We start from the raw sequence: 19,548 nt of genomic DNA on the forward strand, positions 1-19,548 counted from the left end.
CTCCCCGTTTCTAGGCAAATTCTCGAAATTCTCTCGAAACTCGATATCTCGGGAACGGGGGAGAGACACCTTTCGGAGATTTCAAACCTAAAAATTGTCTAATTTGCTCTGCGGTCCGCGAAGTCATAGTTCGTTGTCGATTTGTTGCCACCAATTTAACGCCCTCAACTTCCGAAGGCTTTCCCTAAGTGAGCTTCGCAGACTGGCCCGCCCGATCTCCAGATTTGACCTCCGCTAACTCCGCACCCCGAACCGTCGGGGCACTCCGAAAAACTGGGAAGGCCGCGATACGGTAACGCCTGATTGTACTAGTGTGTAAACGGGTTTAAAGGCCCCAGTGCCAACAAAGGATAGGATAATCAAATTAAAAAAAGCGGAAACCTACGCTTCTGCTATAGAACTTCGTCGGAAGGTCATCGTGTGCGACAGCTCTCTTGTTTTTCAAGCTAAAATGGAAAATATATTAATAAATCAATAACATACCATCTTTAGTCCCAAGGTTACAGATGTGATCAGCAAATGTCAACGAACAAGGTCGTGGATTAACAATATCTAATTATATTGATGTGAAAATTCAGTTGTTTGTTCGTACGCAGTTACGCGCAAAACGTTCTTATATGAGACACGATTCGGGGGAGATTCGACAGCCAAATTTGCCGTGAAATCCGTGCTGATGTTGCGTGAGCAATTGAGCGGAAAATTCGCTGCGAATTCACAAACTTTTTGCAAGAAAAATCTGTGAGTTTTGCGACAGAGCATTGCCGAACCTAATGAAATAAATAAGAAAATTCATAAAGAATAAAAATAATGGACAAAAGCTAGGAGACGGGAAAAGGGAAAATAGTACGAGAATTCGTCGAAAAAAACATGTAAATTGATATTTCAAGATATTTGCATATTTCCTTTCGTACGGAAATTCTCAACAACCCCGTAAAACTTGATTTTTCCCCAAACACCTTTACCAGCGCGTAGTTGCCCCCCTTTGTCAAGATATTACTTACAAATTCAATTAATCTGACAAACTGTCACCCGTCTCACCTGTCATCCGTCAATCTCTCCGCCCATTGACGTCTACGACAACTGAAGTTGACAGCACCTTTTCTAAGCCCTTGCAGCTTTCCCCACGCAATCCTCACCCCCCTCGAGTCCTCCCACGCGCTTTTTACGTTAGAAACAACCTGCCCCGGGCAGTTGCGCAGAACCGGACTTTCGAATTTTTCCAGCCAGGCGAAGCAGCAACATTCGGGCATAAACGAAAACTTTCCTAGATATTTAATCAAGGGGCGCGTCAATCTTGCATCAACATGCGAGTCAGTTATGACAGGTTTTCGGGCCGGCATTGCTCATGCGGTTTTAGGCGAAATTCTAATTTTCGATTTGACATTGATCGAACAGCTAAAGTAATCCGTAAAAAAGTAACGCGACCCAACGTTGACACTGCCAAACATGAGAATATTGCAGGAATTTCGTTGTCTATTTCAGTTCCGGTGGCAGTGACGCGACCGTGGCCCGGAGCAGCAGTGACAGCACCACGACGTTGGATGGACCTGGACGTTTCTATCCTGCCTGTCTGCTGAGCGAGCTGCAAGCAGGTCAGTGCTGAATTCGTTTATTTTGCATTGCAAAAGGGCCATTAATGATCGATTTCGTGCACGTTAAACGAACCACGGTGAAAGATGTTGAGCGAATAACCGAACCCATCGCCCTCTTGGCGCACTCACTTTCATATGAAACGCACCACCTAGCAATAATGACAATTACGCAAGTCCTGTCATTTTGGCAAATTAACGCTTCAGGACAGAGTAACAAATGATCAGAGTTTCAGTGAAAAAACACACAACATTTATTAATTAAAAAGTTAATAGCGACGGAGCCTCGCGGCATGCCTTGCGACAAATGATCAATATCCCCCTAGGGGCCTTTATTCCTTGCCGCCTCAAGCCGGGGGTCATTCGAATTGTTTCGGGAAATTTCGAAGGGGCGAGCCATTAGGTCCCGAAGATGGTCGATAGGTGCTAGGTCCGGCGACCGTGCAGGCTGAGGCGACAGCATTTCCCCCCGTGCTCGATTCAGGCACCTCCGAGCGACATTCGCAGTAGTAATATCCTGTTGGGGAGTAGCTTTTAGTGCTAATGCTGGCCTCAGGACGTTCCTAACGAACAAATTTAAAAGGTCGATGAGAAAAAAAACCAGTGGCGTCCTTTCTGTTCTACTCTCATCACCTGATACTCCATTGCGAAGCATTATTTCGCGAAGATTACGATAATTAATTGTTATCGTCCCCGCTGAAACTGAGCATGTAATACGTCATTCCTGCACTCTTGTGATCTATGAATTTTTGACTATCCGATCGCTCGGAGGCGGATCGTGAACGGGAGGAACTTTACGATTCAGCTCGAGGTTGGCGTTATCGGCACTAGTGCGACTATAGTGCCGATTTTCTCGTCATTGGCATTTGTGCTTGGCAAAGCGAAAGATAAGGGGCCCTTGTTTTTCACTTTGTCAGGTCGAAATGGTGTTGTCACTCGTCGCTCTGCAGTCATCGGTGCCATAAAAATAACTTCGAATTAATTGATTCAGCGGCGGCGCCTCGGGACATCCACTTGACCGTCAATTGACTCGAGTGATTCACCGAATGATTCCACTTCCTCATCGGTACGTGGCGCGTTATGCAACAATCTGCGACGAATTAAACTAGAAACTGAGGAACAACTCATTCGGATCGTGCCCTAAGGGCGGTTTCCGTGCATAAATTAAAGGCCGATTCCAAGTTGATGGCTCGTAGTTTGGGAAGGAAAATAGGCACACGTTCGTGTAGCATCAGTTAGGAAATGCGCCGTTTTCTGTAACGAGTTATGGGATTTTGCGCGTCGAGCGAGGCGATTCCTCCCCCTGCGCCGCCAGCTACGGGGGCAGTCTCAGAAGTGCCCGATTTAACGCTTAAAGAAGACGAAATTGGAAAATATTTAAGTTGTTTCTCGACGTTCCTTTCGAGATTGGCGCATTTTTCCCGCCGACCTTCTAATGTCCTGTTTACGGTACGAAGCTTTAAATGTTTTTAAATGAACTGTGCGCGGACCCTTTTCCATTTCGTGGCACGAATGCATAAATAATGAACGAATATTCTCCGCCCAACCTTAAAATGCGAAGGTTCTTCAGGGAAAACCAGCGGAGGCGGCACAAAAGATAGTTAATTTTTCCAAGGTTGCCTTCGACCTCTATCGGTCCCCCCGGCTTAATCCCAGGGCTCCCTGCTCCGCAGTTCTTTCTCCCCTTTGAATTTGGGGAGGCATCCTTGACCCGTTATAACGTTCCCTTTTGCGTTCTGCCTTTCCATTATTTTTAGATTTTCCAAATGGAATATTTTCCTGTGAATACCTACGCACATCAGCCTGGTTTTATTGTCTCGCAAAGGCCCCTTTTAGACTGCACGACTCCTCAAAGGACACGAAATTGCTATGTTTACTACTCCACTTTGCAATCGCTCCGGGGGTGCAGGAATCCTGCCACTTTAATGGATATTTGAGAATGCTCAGCAAAAACGACAATGCGAAACAGCGTTTCCCTGCGAGTCGCGCACACCGCTAGTTGATTTCGATGCGAAAGGTGAAGAAAACGCACGAAAATTGCAGCTACGATCGGTCCGTGTCCCGCATCTGTCAAAGTGTGGCAAAAGCCGTCGTTACCGGTCTCACTTGTCAGCTGTCAAGTCTCCTTGTGCGACCAGTGGCGAAACGAACATGCGCACTTTAGGTGTTAATATTAGTAGTGCGTGACAGTTGACGCGGCGGCCACGTGACAACCAAAGTGGCCGTGAATTTTGCGCGCGTCTAAAACAACGACAGCACAGTTGCGCCCACAACTTTTTATTATATTTTGCGTAAAAAGGGATGTGGACGCGATGTGATGCCGTTAATCTGACACAAATTCAATGACAAAACGTCTGTCATGTCCTTTCATTGGTTGACTTTCGTGACAGTTGTCATCGACGCTGTCACCCCACAGCTTGTGCTTGTTGCGACGCAATGGTGCGTAAAGCACATTTTCGGAAAGTGGGAACGTCAAATCGCTATGTTTTAATTCGTATCCGACAACGCTCCGGCGCCTGTCCATGAGTTCTTCAGGAGAGCTATAACTCGATAGCAATTATCAATACGGTAACATCGGCGACCCGCTATTAAAAAGATGAAGTTAATTTACTTTGGAAGCATATTTAATCGTGCCGATGAGAAGGGCGCTATCGAGTGACCGGAGAAGGTCAGGAAGTGGTTGAGGGCCGACGCCCGACGGCGTCGCTATGGCAACGTCGTTGGTTTGATGACGTCCGGACGCCCGCCCGCGGAGGATGCTGTGAGCCCCGTGAACTTCACCTTTCGGCGAAAGGGCACCGGGTCGACACGAGTCGCGTTTCGTATTGCTACGACAGCTGTTCAAGGTCGTCGCTTCTCTCCTACTCACTTGAAGCATCGAGAGCCGTCAAATTAAGTGAATTCAAATTCCTGGAATGGCTCCAGGGCACAAACGATTTTTTTTCGGATCGAAACACTTCATCCGACCCTCAGTTTGTAAAACTCGTGTCATACTGAGGCATCCGACGTCCCGGGGGTATCGTCAGATAAAGCTGTCACACGTTTCCTCACCCATTCGGAAACTCACCGTGTACGTAACTTCATTTTTTTTTTTTTAATGGCTCAGAAACGGTTTTTAAGGGACGAACCGCGAAGGTGTCCCTCCTCAACTCGTTAAAAATTAGATAAATATATTTAAATTTTGCCAGATTTGGGCGCACTTCTGGGAAAAATATCATTGATGACGTCATAACGCGTTATCTCGACATTTTATTACTGAACCTCTTCGGGTCAGAATCAAGGTCATCCAATCCCTTTGAATACCCACGATTGAAAATTTCCATTTTACTTTCCCTTCCCACAGAGTTTGAGGCGCCCCGCATGCACATTCGTGGAGAGCATCTCGCACTCATTACCGATGGAGCGTGCGAGAATCACACTAAAATTAACGGACGATCATTAAAAACCGACTAGGATTAGGCGGCGAACCGTAACTGAAGGGCTATTTCAGGGTTGACTGGCAAACGTCAAATGGCTTGACATTTGACACTTACCAGTCAACGTCTTATTGACACCTAACGACAGATGAAGCCATTCCGACGTTTCATCGCCTACAAAAGATTTTTTTAAATGACATACATTTAACGCGCATTCTGTCAGCCGCGACGGCACTTGTCAAGTGGCGTTTTCCGATAAGTTTCATGCATTTGCAGTGAGTTTTGTCGTGACAGATAAAAGAATCGCAAGAAAACTGCGGGAGTGTGGACATCGTCGGTCTACACCCTGTATCGGTAGGACTTCAGCGATCGCTCTTGTCCCTGGTTCCGCTTGTCAACTATTAAGTTTCGTTGTGTAACTAGTGCCGAAATGACACCCTCATGGTGATCGGGGTCGATTGCGAAAGCTGTCCCTCTATTCGCCGAATTAGTCATCTGCGACGATAGACACGACGATCACGTGACGACCAGAATTCCTATGAACCATGAAGTTTGTGCATGTCCACGCAAAGCTCATAGAGCCGTTGCTACTCTGAATCTTCATTTTAACCTGCCCGGTGTTACTAGAGACATTCGCCAATGATCCAGTCAATTTGGCATAAGCTCAATGACAAGACGTCTGTCATGTCTGTCCAGGCCCCCTCCGCGTTCCCGCCAGTTGTTGTTGGTTCTGTCCCTCTTTGATCTGTGCTCTGTTAGACAAACGGGCAATAACGACGGAGCGCTCTCCGTCTGACAGCGACTTTTTCAATACAACTTGTCAGCTGACGTTTCTGTCGTGGGTCACACAACGGACGGATCGTGAAATGAGCCGCCCGGCGGGCGGTGAATCGTCGAACGTAGAGCGCTGATTGAGCCATCGACTGCTCGCAATCAAACAATTGACGAACGGAAAACAGTCGAATAACTTATTGAAGCTGTTTCGACGCCCACTCGACGATTTCGATCATAATCGCGATATCGAGAACGGTTACCTCGACCTTATTTCATCTCGTCGTAACGACGATTTTTTGAAAAGAATGCGAAAAATGCGTTTTGCTGAACCTCTGAAAACAATGCGAACTTGACTGCGCTGTTCATCGATGGTTCGATGTCCCCCGAAGACATTGACATTGAGGCCCGTATAACAATAATTTATTTACCGTTGATGTGTTGCGAGCCTCGGTTTGTCCGCTCTCTCGTTCCCGGTCGATTGTTATTAAATTGATCAGATTTATTTAAATAATGCGACCTCTAAAGTGACTCTTCGGGGGGATTAAAAGGCACCGGGTGACGCGACGGTAACGTTTGCGGACCTGCTTATTTAAATCCGCACAAAAAGAGGCAAACACGCACATTTCCAGGCCGTCAAACCGAGGATAATCCCATAAGTCCCGGCGAATGGGTTAATTCAACCGTCATACGTTGACATATTTTCGACAAACAGGCAGTAAAAACAATTTGGGGGGTTTTAGACCGGACATTATCGTAAGTATTGTAATTTCGCGGAAAAACGAGCGTGTTTTGTCTTGCCCCGGCTGAGATACGATTATTGAGATGCAAATGCGGCCATGCGCAGGAGCGGCGGGTGCCTTTGTTTCTGCGCCCGATGATCCGCATCGTTTCCGGGAATTCTCCTGCAATGGAAACGTGCGAAGCTCGGCACTCTCCGGGCGCCGTCGGCCGCTAGCACGTGACCGATTAGTGCCCCGAACGGGCGATAAGCCGAAGAAAACATTCGGCGAGCGGTGACAAGGCCGTTGGCCCGCAATAATCAGCCCCGGTGACGTTTCGCCAGTGACGTCTACGAAGGGGGAACCGTTCGCTTGCGAGGACGGGTACTGTCCCGCCCCTAAATCTCAAATGAATCACATCGCCCATCGGGGTCTCGAGCCCCTCGGAGGTCCCCGGCACGCCGCCACCCGTCCGGTCAGCTCGGCACTGCCACGACGTGCCCCCGTTCGTTTCGTGACTAGTTACGAAATGGAACGACTTTAGGCCCGAATCGTCGATGCGCAATCGCGTCCAGCCAGTTTCCGCCAATTAATAACAATCTCTCTTGGCGTTTCCGTGGGAAATGTCTTGCACTTAAAATTGATGGAACGACGATGATTTGGCCTCAAATTCAGGGGATCGATCAAGGAAATTTTCACTTTGCGAAAGCGACCAAAAGAGCACTGTTGCCATCAAGCAGTTGCCATGAGCAGGAACGGCGTATTACATTACAGTGCAAGAATATGACTGCGGAATTCTATCGACTCTCTTAATGTCAAGTCAGGAAGTGTTTGCTCGTAAGAATAAATCAACGGTGACTGTTCACTACCAAAATATCAATAAATCATATGACTCACGGGGGGTCCTAAGCCCCTCGGAGACTTCCGGCACGCTACTCACTCGACCCATCGAGTACAGCGAGGTACTGGGCGAAACCCGCAATGTGCCACTGCGATCAAAAATCGAGTGAATTTACTTATGAAATAATTTTTTTTATTTCTTCTTCCAAATAAATCATGGTCGCCTTCAAAGTACTTCCCGTCCCACGCAACGCGGTTACGCCATCGTTTTTTCAGATCTTCGAAACGGTCGGAGAAGTGTTTCCGGGATGGGCTTCAGTACCTCCCGCGATTCTTCGGCCTTCACCTCCTCAATCGAGCCGAAACTGCGTCCCCGGAGCGGTCTTTCGGGCTTATCTAGGGGCCAGAAGTCCGGCAGTGTTAAATCTGGTGAAAACGGTGGTTGCGGCCCGATGCGGGTCGGGTTTCTGGCAAAACGTCCTCGAAGAACCGATGCCAGGCGCGTTATCGTGGCGGACAAACCAAAAACCGTCCGGCCATTTTGAATGGGACACTGAATGGGACACTGAACGTGACATTGACTTTCGGGCCGGTTTGGCGAGGTTTTTTCCACCCTTTGCACGAGATTCGCTCTGTTCGTCGGTTGTTTCGGGGTCGTACGCGCAGGCTCAACTGTCACCTCCCGTAATGGCGCGTTTAATGACGTCCTAGTGGTCAGAAGTAATTTTTTGGTAATTTTGAAGGCGACGTTTCTTTCCAAAAAAAAAAAAAAAATTATTTGTTTGGAGCGAATCGAGATTTAAGGCGGTCGAGGCGCAAGGCATTTTTTAAAACGGTCAGGGGTGGTCCCGGTGGAATGGCCGTGGCAGCAGCAAGCCCCTAATGGCCAATCGAGAATTTTAGAGTAACAAATCTTCGATTTCTTTGACGTGATAAATGTCGATGGTCGTTCGGGGCGCTGTTCGTCTTGCACCCCTTCTCGGCCTTTTTTACTTTACGACTCGTAAATTTTTTTTGCGACATAGTCGTAACATCCGCAACGTTTCCGCGGCAGAACGTTCGTTCCTCAAACAGAATTTAAAGAAAATTTTTCCCTCAACGGAATCCGGTAGAATAAAGATCCCAAAATTCACTTCTGCATGTCTACAAAAACAGGTGCGCCTCTGCGGCGATTCAACGTATTGACGTGACACTTGACACAGATGTCAGAGACGGTGCTGCCAACCGACAAAAAGCAAGCAATTTAACGATTTTATGGTACACGCGCGACGTGAATGAAAAGTTCACCTTATTTTTTGATCGCAGCAGTAATTTTTGAAACAAAAGAAGTTCGGGCGTTGATTAAACGGAGTTTTTGCCGAGTTTCTGCGTCGGTTCCTAACCATGGGTGAAACGGGGGTCCATCATTGCGCACTTGAGACGCAACAGAGGTCAAAACAATGGGCTCAAAGGGGAGAATCGGGCACGAACAAGGCGAAAACCGTTTCGTCTGCAGCGATAGCGACGGCATGAGTTTTTTGAGATCATTTTTGCTGACAATCTCACTGAAGGAAAAACGATAAACTGAGAGTGTCATCTAAGTTTATTGCCGAGTTTGAGCGGCGAAATTAAGCAAAAGCGACTGCATTTGGCGAAAGACGGTCTGGTTTCATCGGCACGACGCACCGGTCCACCCTTCCGTCGTCGCGATGGCCGAAACTTCTCCCTTGGCCACCCAACTCGCCGGATTTGGCCCCCTCAGATTATTTTCGATTTCAAAACTTGACGTCCGAGGCCGACCCCTGTTGCGAAACGTGCGAAACTTCGCACCGTAAACGGGGTGTGGGACGTCTGTGGGGAGGTTAGCCCGAACTAACCTGAACCGAGGACGGTTTCAAGAGCAATTCAAACGATCGCCTACGTAAAATGAAAAAAAAAAAAAAACGAAATTTCTCGCAATTTTACTTGTTGATCGCCGCCGAACAGCGATCGCTATAATCCCGATCTTCTGATGTCCCAATAAATCACTGCTTGTCCAGCGGGATTGGACAGCAGCTAAATATTTCAATCCGGCGCAAATTAGTCGCTCAGTAATCTTTGAAACAACAAACGTGGGCGTTTTTAAATTGCCAGACGATCATCCAAGGGGAATTTGTAACTTTATCCGGGACATTTCTTTCAGGCTTAACCTGGGTCAACGCACTGTAGAACGCAGCCAAACTTTTAATTTTGAACTTGGCGATTCGTGATGAGTTAAATACCGCAAAAAGTTCAAGATCAACGCTGAGACTCCGGATTTATGCGTCTCAGACTTTATTTATTTTCGAATGTTGATATTTTTATTCCTCGCGCGAGAAACGACAACCGAATTGAGAGACGGAGGAAAATGGGGCCCCCTTTCGCCGGCCCAAGACGAGCATTTCATAAAGGCCGACGGGCGGCGGTCCCAGACGCTGCTGCAGTCTGAGGTGCATCGTCGTTTCGGTTGTTCACCCTTCTTCTGGTGCAGGACCCGGCCTTGGGGATGCTCAAGGGCATCCGACCCTCGCGATTTCTTTTCTTTGGCTAATCGGGACAAAGCCCAACGGACCGACCTAAGGAATTGCTTGGGAGTCGATTCTGAAAGCGCCGAAACGGGCACGGCGCGGCTGTCGGAGATTCGGGGCGGGGAGGGGCGGTAAAAGGGGGAAAGGACGAGCCGAATTTTCCGAAAAAGGCACACGCGCGGGGTGCGAGACTCGTTCGGGGATGTTTGGCGCACGGGCACTCGCCCGCGTCGCTCAGACGCTCGTCCCGAACGCCCTTGGCCGGCCCGCCCACCGGGCACGACCCCGTCGGATTTTTGGGGCTGCATCAGAAGTCGCCATGGCGACGGGCCTCGGGAACTGTCGCGCCAAAAGTTCTTCGGGTTCACGAATCGACGTCCCACCCGGCCTCTTTTGTCTCTAACAAGAAATGCCCTTGTGTGACACAGACAAAGTAGGATGATTGGCATTGGAGGTTGGCCTTCGCAATAATTATTGTATCTTGAGAATCGGCACAAAAGCAAATACCGAGTCCTCGTTCGGCGGCTTCCTCCTTATCTACGCCACATTCAAATCGACTACTGAATGAAACATCATGAGACATTCCTATGACGCCCATATCAACTGGTTAAATCGCTAACCGCGACTCTTTAACGAATTTCTTTACGATCCGTTGCAATGTCGCGGGGTCGCGTTTCCCATTTCTCCCCGCGTTCACGTTCTGATGTCGCATCCCTCGGATGGCAATTGCGGCGCTCTACAGGGCGTTCGCCAAGCGCGGGGCGTCGATCCGAGGGGGACGTCACTTGGGTCGGAATCAGGGAAAAGGCTCATCTAAACTCATGCCGACATCCACCAATCGAGAGGGGTTCGCTCGTCAATTTCGAGCGGGTTAAGTGCGAATGCCGCACGCACAGGGTCGGTCCGTGTGGTCACGGCGCAACCGCGCTTACGTCGTGCGAAAAGAACTTTAAATGCAAAACTTGTGGGGCTTGTCCGAACTCGGCCGAGAGTGTCACGTAGCGCGACGCGCGGTCAATGCAAAGACCGAAAATTTACGCAAATTTATGACGGAACACCCTGTAGATTTTATATAAAAGAACATGTATAACTTGTTGACTTTTGGAATGAAGAAAATGCGACAGCCGAACAAATAACAATCGCGAATGACGTTGAGGCTCGTTTGTTTATTCATGGCAACTGGTATTTGGAAAAACAATATGAGCTTGATTTTTAAATTTTAAATGCGAATACCGCGAAAACGGATAAACCACACGCCGGCAAGTTATATATTTCTACATAAAATCCACAGGGCGTTCAATTATAAATCCACCGGCTCCGCGTGCTTTTTTGACTTTGCAATATTCATCCGTTGCGCCACGTAACGTTTTCAGGCGACTCGGGCCGAGCCCCACAAGCTTTGCGCTAAAAGTATTTTCCATTTTTTCCTGGAAACCCCGGACCAATCCCCTGCAGGGCGGTCCGGATTCGTTGGGATCTCGCGAACTGCAAGAGACGGAGGTCGCTTGCGTTGGAGGACGGAGGCGCGCAATTTGAAAAAAATGCTTCCGGCAACTCGCCAAAGTTCCGAACACCTCCGGATGTGTCCAGAAAAAAACCAAAAAACAAAAAAAAAACGACATTTTGCCACGCGAATCGTCTCCGATTTTTCCCGGCTCCTTTTGCGCAGACGTCGCTTCGTTGTCAGCTCTTTTCCGTCGCTACAAGGTGGCGCCGTGCAACTCGAAATCCGACGTTTCGTCCTCGGCCCGCCATCCTCAGACCCAATTTTTTTAAACAGGGGTCTGGATGTTTTGTCTCGTCTTTCGTCACCCTTTGCCCTAGCTAGACCGGTGGTCTATCACAACCACCGAAGAAAAAAGTAACAGATACAGGACGTACGAAGCTGTGTGTCCCTCTCGCACGTGTCGTCTTCGGCATGGGCCTGTCTTCGTTGCAGCTTCTTTTGCTCGCGCAACGAACGCGTTCGGCCCGTTTTGATATGTGAAGTAAATAACGTAAATAATTTTTTTTAACTATAACAAATCGGTAGGACCCATGGGTGTTCGGGGAAACACTCGTGTCTGGACGAGCGGATGGGTGTAGACTGAGTTCGTTTTATTTATTCCTCAATAAATAAACAATTGCCGAGTTGTTTATTTGTCAAATTGTCGTTCTATGAAATCTATTCAGTAAATTACGAACTTGATAGATATTAATTATTATTAAAGTAAAATAAACGTTCTCGTCACTAGAGCGCCATTTGCAAGAATGAGAAACTTTAAAAGTGCCATTAGAAACGATTCAAATTACGAATCCAATTTATTTCGTGCAATGGAACGATGGCAACTGAAAAGTTTCCATTTTTGGTAAATAAACGAAAATTAATGTGCTAAAGAAAAGTGGTAATAATGAAGCGACATTTCTTTAGAAATACATTTTTAAGGAAAGTCAGAAAATAATTAAAATTTCAGCTTTTTCCAGGTGTCTCCGGGGTTTTTCCGAGCCCACAGCGGTATTTTCCCGGGCGCTAAATTGCGCTCCCACTAAATCTAATCAGGGCTAAGTCGAGCCGCCTTGTATCTCGCGCACTTTCCGAGCGATGGCCTCGAATTTGGACCACCCTGTGCGCGCGAAATTCACTCGTGCCTGGCCAATGGCCAGTTTTGTTAAATTCTTCTGTAACGAATTTACCCTCCAATTCCTGAAGAGCGTTCACCCGAGTGCCCCTTTGTCTGTTCGTCACTTGCCTCATTCTTGGGACTATCGAGCATTTGGCATACTTTAGCTGGAGTAAATCCTCTCCTTCGCGATAAGCCTTGGCCGCCAGATTGCCTGCTTATGTTGGGTGAGTTTACTCGATATTCGTATCGGCGGCTTCGGACCAGATTTCGTGGATCTCCCGGTGACCTCTGGCTGAGCAGTTTTCGCCTTGCGAGAAGACGATTTTCAGTCCGAGACGGGTTCAGGGTTAATGTGTACAAGAGGGGCCCCACGAGATCGACGCGTCAACGTCCAAAAGCTTTGCAGAAGCACGGATAGTTGTACGGCGTAAGCGCCAGCCCACATGCCATCCGGTATGGTCTAGTGGCTAGGATACCTGGCTCTCACCCAGGAGGCTCGGGTTCGATTCCCGGTACCGGAACAGATATTTTTTTTCTCTTTTTTTTCCTTCATTTTGCCCAAGTCCGTACTGAACCGGTGCAAAATGGAAACAAAATTCGCAATAGCTGCACAAAAACGGAACGGCCGACGCCATAGCAGGCGGATTTTTTTTTATAGAAGAGAAAGTCTGCGAAGAAGTGCCGGTGAGAGCCCCGATAAGGTCAGGAAAAATAAAAATCGTTCAGTTGCCGCAGCATGGACGTGAGCATGGACTTCTGAGCTTTTTCGTTGTCGCCATGTCACGCGTTCGCTTTCGAAAGGTTTGCACGCCACTGTTTCTTCGGAAATCGACGACCGTTTCTGAGTGTATCATCCAAAAAAACTTTTGAGTTTTTTTGAATTTTTGGTATGTTCTTCTGGGCCACCCTGGACGAAAGAAACTTCGATTAGTGCGTTTATGCCGGAAGCCTACACGAAAATCGCAGACATCACATCAAAAACTCTTTTTTGCCCCCTTTGAGGGACTTAATTTTTTTAACGAACTGAATGATTACACAGAGTGTTAGTTGAGCACAAGTGCTTAGTTTAAGAAATTAATTTTTAACAGATTTTATCACAAAAAGTTCCCATGAATGTAAGTCCGCAACGTCTTCGTGTAAGGACTAGAGGGGGTTGAAATCGAATTTTTAATTTATATTTTTTTTTATGTTTTTGAACAGAGATGTAAGAATCGAGTAAAATTTCGTGTAAGGTGTTCTTTATGATGCAAAATAAAAAATATTGCCTTAATTTTTTGATTACCGATGGAGGGCGCCACGTGCAGGCTTCCATCGCATTCCGTCATAGTTCAAACATTTTTTTCACCGATTTTTAAATACCCCTTGAAAATGATCAAAGCGCAAAACATTCTTAGGGAACAAGGGAATGAATCCTTGAATTTGTTGAAAATGTTTTCGCACGATAAATGAACATGCTTTTCATTTTTTATCTCGTAAACGAAGCGAGATGCGGCGAAAATTCAAGAGACAAGAGAATTGTGTTTTTAGTTGCTTTATCTCAAAAAAATGTCGCAATTTAATTAAAGTCAGTAGCGCACTTTCTTTTGTCAATAGGTCTGGTTCAGTCCCTTCCTCCCTCCCCTCCTCCCGGGCGCAACTGTACTTAATAATTTTTTAGCCTAGTTAGAGCCAAGTCAGGCTTATTGCTACAAGTAGTGCTACCAAAAAATCGCTTAAAAGGTGTTTGAATTATTTTTCAAAAAGTTATAAAAAAAAATAAAAATTACGCCCTGTATCTTGGAAACAACACTCCCCCGGACCTGTGTCCATACGAACGTTTTTCATGGAATGACCGGAGAAATCGCCGCTTTAAATATCGCCGCGTCTCTCTTAAACACCCGGTACATTACGACATCTCTGTTCAGAGAAAAAAAAAATTGAAGGTGAAACTTCAACACCCCGTAGATTGTAAACGAAGACGTTGCGGGCCCACATCCATAGGAACTTTTCGCGATAAAATCAGTCAAGGATTCATACCGCGAAGTAACGTTCATTGAAATTCGCGTACACGGCGTGCCCCATTTGATAATGAGCTGCGTGCAGTGTGAACCTCGTGGAAACCCCCGAAGGTGCCGGGGATCGTCACGCACGCGTCATAACCAGATGACACGTCCGCGATTTTTCCAGAAAAAAAAAGCACTTTTTTGGTTCCACCCCGTAGCTGCCGAGCCGGACCGGAATGAAACTGGCGGCGTCCGGGTCGCATGTTATATGAGGCCCATCTGAGGCATCGTTCCTAGTTTGAGCCCCCGGCGCCTCCCACGGTTCCCGAGATCCCGTCGCAGCAACGCGTGTGCCACGGGCCACCCTGTATACCAACAGGTTGCGAAACGCGAACGATTTGAATCGACGCATTTCGTTCCTACAATTTTGCACTGTGGCGTTACGTGGTCTCGACATGTTTACTCGGTTAAATGTATGAAAACGTAGAATTTTTTTTTTCTTTTAGACTCCCCTAACCTTAAGGTCAAAGTGCAAATAAACGATCGGTCTGTCGATATATATATATATCATCTACTAATCGCTGATACGTAGAGCTCAACGTTGATAACGTGTTGAGTGTATATTGCTCAACTCACAGTGAGGACGGCGAAGCGAGGGTCATCTAAATTAAACACGCACCTTTTATCGTGACCCAAAAAAAAAAAAAAAAAAAATGGGAAATAAGGTCAAGTTCGCAGCGGGGCTTAAAAATTGGGGCCCCAGTTTATCCGCATCTCCGCCACGAGTGCAACTTGTTGTTCCTTCTACTTCCTATGTTTACACTCTACTCCAAGGCTCGCCCTTATCAAAGCGAAACTTTAAATATTTATTAATCGAGTGCTCGTTATTTGTTTTAGGCATTAATCGTCGCATCTCCATTAGTTCCGCAGAACCTCGCGAGCGAGCGTATTTCAAGGTGAAAACCGCAATCATCTGAAATGTCGATTAGCGCCCTAATTAATCAAAAACGTTTCTGCAACTATTAAATAGTTAATTTAATGCTCCAGATTTTAGATTGGAAATTTCTGAAGCGCGACGGCTCCGCCGCTTCGATCTCAGAGTTGTCTGGGCGCAGGCGCGAAAAAAAGAAGAAAAAAAAACTAAAGAAACGGAGGCACTGTTGCCGGGTCGTGCCGCGTCGCGGAGGAACCGCAGCGGAGCTCGGATCGAGCCACCCTTCAAATAAAAAAAATAATAATAAAAACAAAAAAGAAAAAAAAAACTAAAACTGCATTGAAAAGAGCTTAAAATGCAGTTTTTTGACGTTCGTTTATATTTCTCTAATGCTGCTTGCGCCCCCTGCAGGACACAACGGGACGTGGCTCAGATTAGCGCTAAATCAAAACCAAATTTAATGGCGCAACGCGATTCAAAATTAGTCCCCGAGAAGGGGGGCCGCAAAAGGGAAAAATTAACGTAAAAAACGCACTGTAAATTAGGCCTTGTTGGGCGTAAATAATTAAAAAAATTACTTGCCGATAGGAGATTTAAATCGTACGAAATGGGCGCCGTTCCGCCCCTGACGGAAGTGCAACCTGTCGACGGGCTCCTGGCCAACATTAGCGACTCGTGTTAAAAAAAAAAAAAAAAAAAAAAAAAAAAAAAAAAAAGGAAAAAAGGTGCGCCGCAGGTGACGCAGGCAAAAAATTCACGAGCGTCAGAGGAAATTTTTTTCTTTCTTTTTTTTTGCTTATTTTTGAAACGTAAATTTGTTGGAAAATCAAAGGGGAGGGGCGGTTCGCCGCACTACGCATGTACTAACCACGGGTCAAGGGACTGTAGCCAAAATGACATGCACTTCGGTCTGGTCCAAGAGAAATGGCCGGCGACTCGAGCGTCCGACTTCAGTCTCATTTAAGCCTGGGCGATCCTCGAAAACACGTCAAAAACCATTTTTCCTTCGAAAAGAACGAAATTGTTCGTTTTTAAGGCCCGCGCGGTGGTCTTAAAACGTTCCCGTTTCGCTCTCTAGTTTCTGAGATATTGACGCCGTTTCTTTGAGCTTCGACCTCACCATTTCGCCGTGTTTTTTCACCATGTTTTGTCCCCCCGTCGCATGCCTCGATGTGTCATTTTGGAAAAATGCCAGTGGAAGAGGCATAATTCTCTCGATCGTTGAAAAATTGGTTGTGAAATGCTTTCTGCTTGGAATGTCTCACGAAAACAGGGACGGACCGGCTTTTCGACGTCACCGTCCGTTGTCCCCTTCGGGCTGCGATTGAAGCCAGCGATCTCAGAAGACCCGGACGTGGCGTCGTTGTTTCGTTTTTATGGTTTCGACCCTCGTTTCCGGTAAGTGGAAAAAGTCCGAGTAAATGGCGCCACTGCGACCCCCCCATGCCTCATATGCGCCGGCGCGGGACTCGTGTCTGCCGGCAGAGTGAGGCCGCAAAGGACAAAATGTGTGGCGAGTTTCGTCGTATTCTCTACCTGCCTGCAAATCTAGTTAAATATTCGCTTAAAATTGCTCGTTTATTGTCAAAAAAGGTGACAGTTTTGGTTGCGTTTCCATCACGACACGAATCTCACTCGAATTTGTCCAATTTCATGGAAGTGATGCGGATTTGAGTTTAGAAAATGCGAAAACCTTTAATTTGATGATCGTCTGCGATCCATATTTGACCGGGAAACTTGCATTGAGAAAAAAATACAACTTTTTTCCAGTATACGAAATGTGATTAGTTTTTGACGCTTGCGCGCTGGTCTTAACTTCAAGTTTAGATTCTGAGTTTCCAACTTCATTTCTTGAAGTGCGAACCAGGCCCGTGCTGGCCTGTTTAGGAAGTAAGGTTTGTTCCCGATTTAAAGATCTGTCACACGATCACGTGCCTCGACGTTTCGTTTGGAGTCAGCCATCATCAGCCTTTTGTACGAAAACTCTATCGCCAAAGAACAGTTAAGTTTTTGAAGGTTTAGTTCCTATTGGTATCCTGTAAACTAGCAGGAAGAGCTGGGGGCAAGTCCGACAGTGTTGTGACACATGTTTCTGCTTGTGGACTTCAACAGGACTCGCTTCTTTTGCCGACTTTCTGCTAACTTTTCCCACATTTGTGTTTATCCGCATTTGACTTGTCCACCTTTGTTCTTCCCTGAGTGGACACGGGACATCCGGAACTTATCCCCAGAAACAGGGAAACGCTGAAAAGGCTGAGGTGCTTCGTCTCCTTTCCAGCCTACGCGCGCGCGTGTTCGGACATGCGCGACACGACGTGCGTGCACCTACTTTGCGCGCAGCAACGTCTTTGCCACTGCTGCTTTAGCAAGACAAGAAACTTTCCCACACGCTGCATTTTCCTAAAATTCGTCCATTATAATAAATTTTATGGTTCAGGTAATCGGAATTGTTCAATTAAGCGAGTAAGTTGGAGGGTTTTGTTAGTTTATGCACTGCTGGCCCGCTTTCCAGCGAATAAGTACAAACACGTGTCGCCGGGTCATTCGGGCTGAAATCTCATAAAAAAGTCAGTTTTTTCGGCCAATCTCGCACCATGCAGTCTCGTGACGCATCGTTAACTCGGGAATAAAAATGCTTTAGAAACGCGAACAAAAATGCCGGGTCCGGCCATTTTTTTCTCGCGCACATAGTTTTTTCGGCCAAGTTTTCCCGCGCACATATTTTTTTCGGCCATTTTTTCTCGCGCACATAGGTTTTCGCGCCATTTTCTGTCGCGCACATGGTTTTTTCAGTCACTTTTTCTCGCGCACATAGTTTTTTCGGCCAAGTTTTCCCGCGCACATAGTTTTTTCGGTCATTTTTTCTCGCGCACATGGTTTTTTCAGTCATTTTTTTGTCGCAAACATGGTTGTTCGCACCATTTGTTGTCGCTGTTTAAAAAATTGAGGACTTCTTCCAATTTGTCGCTCTTCTCCTCAAAAACTAATTGATCGATTTTACGTCGCATTGCACCATTGAATGTGGCCTTTAAATAATTTCAACTTGAGGCACATCGCGCTCCAACCAGAAATTGGTTTAAGCCCTTCGAAGTTGATTCTCCTAAAAAGAAATTATTTTACGAGAGCGAGGGAGACGCGAGCACGGACAACTCGAAGGTGATTGCAGTAAATATTATCAAGTTAAAAATCGTTGAAGGCTACTTTATTTGCGTCGACAAATTGCACACGCACGTAATGAGGACGATCATCCCCTCAGGAGCGTGGCCGCAGCCGCTCCTCTCGTGATGGACAGCTTTTGGGGGGACGGTGCCCCTCGTCCTGCGCCCGTTACGTACGATTTTCCGTCACGCGAGTGCCACCGAATCGGGGACAATGCAGGAGGGACCCAACGGGAAAATATGGGAATTTTCCTTGGTAAAAAAGACGAGTCGGTACCGCCCGCGCGTTTAACCGTCGCCATAAAAGAGCGATAAGTTTTTGTCGAAGCGAGGAAGTTTTCGAGTTTTTTGGCGACGCCCCGCTCGGAGACGCCGGGCGTCACCATAAAACCTCATTTCCTCGAATCTTAACGGGGGAGTTTGCGGCTCAGCAGGAGGGGTACGGGGGACGGGGGGACGACGCTCCGCAGACGGAGCCCCCCCGGTTTCGTGCCCCCTTTCTTCACAAAGCCGCTAATTTCGCTTGGAGACCTTCCAGCTTATGACTGCGATTATTCGTTGAAGGCCGATTTCCTGCGTTCTCCCCGCATTTTTCTCGCCTTCAGGTGAGCGAAATTAAGGCTGTGCATTTTTTCAAGCTGCGGCAGTAAAAGTTCGTTCGAAGGTTCATTCCAAAGATATTAGCTAACAGTGTGTCGCTCATGCTCCAGTTCGTGTATCAATCAAGTCAGGATAATTGCCATTTACCTGTGCGTAAATCGGTAAATGGAAGTGAGCAGTCTTTGAAATAACAGTAGTTAAAATGGAAACAAATTACCCATATTGGCGCGCAGATCTCGAAGTAAAACGATTCGATTGAAAAAAATAAGAAAAAAAAAAACGAAGGAATTGTATGCGAGGAAATAATGATTCCGACCTTCTTTTCGACAATCATCGAGTTTTGTAATAGTCGGGGATTTGCCATTAGAGAACCGGAGCTCCTACGAGTGGTCCTTGGGACAGACCCGA

General features: G+C 46.9%; 1 non-coding gene across 1 annotated transcript; it reads left to right on the plus strand.

Moving 5' to 3' along the window:
• The first annotated feature begins 12,915 nt into the window (after nt 1-12,915).
• On the plus strand, nt 12,916-12,987 carry TRNAE-CUC (transfer RNA glutamic acid (anticodon CUC)). Its single transcript has one exon. It is a non-coding gene; the product is annotated as a tRNA-Glu (tRNA).
• Nucleotides 12,988-19,548: the final 6,561 nt, after the last annotated feature.

The sequence above is a fragment of the Euwallacea fornicatus genome, chromosome 38 (assembly GCF_040115645.1).
Source record: "Euwallacea fornicatus isolate EFF26 chromosome 38, ASM4011564v1, whole genome shotgun sequence".
NCBI lineage: Eukaryota > Metazoa > Arthropoda > Insecta > Coleoptera > Curculionidae > Euwallacea > Euwallacea fornicatus.